The sequence below is a fragment of the Olea europaea genome, unplaced genomic scaffold, assembly GCF_002742605.1.
Source record: "Olea europaea var. sylvestris unplaced genomic scaffold, O_europaea_v1 scaffold456, whole genome shotgun sequence".
Lineage (NCBI taxonomy): Eukaryota > Viridiplantae > Streptophyta > Magnoliopsida > Lamiales > Oleaceae > Olea > Olea europaea.
Window position 1 is genome coordinate 374,940 of NW_019262870.1, and position 1,939 is coordinate 376,878.

Here is a 1,939-nt window from a genome sequence, read left to right on the forward strand (position 1 = left end):
AAATTTTAAGACCTATTGCTCACTTCGTCCACATTTTATAAGTATGCACAAATATAATTTCGTTCAGTTAAATTGAATTAATCATTTTGATGGACTTTCTTTAAGTAAATAATATTTAGAAAAATGGAAGGATCTAGTGTTAATATTGCACTAGCAATAGATGCAAGTATATTTACCTCCATAAACTCAATGATTTTTTCATTTAGCCGTACCTCAGGATTTAATTTCATAAATGTAATAAATAATATGGAGTAGGAGGAAGACGAAAAAACCGCTCATCTAGTTTATGTAATAACAAAATTCATTAAAGCTCTTTTCAAAAATTCATTTATATATAATGCAAGATATGCTTGAACATTATGATTTTTTGAGCAGTATTTCTTGATACAATAAGATCGTTTGAAATCTAGTGTCAAAGTAAAATAAAATATCTTTAGCATAAAATAAAACTTTTGTCATTTGAGTTTGCTTTTTCATAATAATCTTTACAATCTTGCCAATTTTGTTCAAACGCGATCTTCGTATTGAATCTTGCTTACCGTGGATTCTAAATAACTAATATTTAGAGTAAATCATTTTTTTTGTGGGCATGGTGACGTGATATACCATTATTTTGTGTAGTTACATTGAATAAATTTCAACCTAATTTATAAGTGTGGTTACATAAAATGGATTTCTATCCAATTTAGTGCAACTTTATTAATCATAGGTGAAAATTGAACCTAGGGATTACAAAAAAATTTGTTAAACCCAATACTGACACGTCCTGTCTGTTTGAGACGGGTAGTGGGTGGGGATGCCCTGTTTAAATTTTATTTCAAATTTAAGTTTTTTATCAAATAAAATGAAAAGAATTATCATCTTTCTACAGGGAATTTGTGTTATTCTTAACAAACTAGAAAAAAGAAATAATAATTTTCTCCAAATAAAGACATGACAAAATAAAAGAAAAAAGAGAAATAAATTAATAAATAAATAGGCCAATAAACGTGATAGGCAGGGGCGGAGCAAGGATTTTAGTTCAGTGCGGACAAAATTTTTTCGACGACGAATGTCGAGGTTTTGGTCATGAATTTAATGACGATAAAAAATAATAAAAAAAATAGTACAATAATACTAAAAACAACATAATTTATATATTACATTTGTTCCTTGCGAGTTTTCATATTTCGATATCGTTGTATAATAACTTCATTATCGAACTTCAAAAATATATCTTTCTCCACATAAACAATTGTGCTATCATTCATCCACTGATCACCCAATTACTACTAGGGGTGGGAGTAATTCAGAATGTTAAATGAATCACAAATACTGGAAGCAACTCACAAAATTCAGCACAATTCACAATTTCACATAATCAATTCACAGTGCATTTCACATAATCAATTCACAGTGCAATAGGCCAATACCTATATATACCATTTGTCTAGTGCAATTCACAGTTCAATACTCCAATTCACAATTTCACATAATCAATTCACAATTTCACAATGCAATAGATATTATTTCCAAATTCTAGGCAACTTGAACTTACAATCACAGATTCCTAGAGGCAACAATGAACTGGTGGTCCACTGGAAGTTTGTGCTGCTTTGAACAATTGAAGAACAAAGTGCTAATTTCATATGTTAAAAAGAAAAAAAAAGAAAAAAAATATTATTACAATTTACACAAATTGAAATAACAAAAAAAAAAAAGGGAAAAAAAATTTGGGGCTTTGCCTTTTGCTTTTTGGAATCTGGCTTCTTCTTTTGCTGGCTTGGCTGGTTGGCGTTGGCACTTGGCGCCTTGGCGGAGCTGAGGATGTAGAGTCGGAGTCGGAGATGGAGATGTGAGATGTCAAGATGAGAGCCTAGAGTAGGAGGTATACAATAATGGACTGTCGGAGAGGGAAAGGGAATGGCGGTCGTACTATGACGACTGTCGGAGACAATGA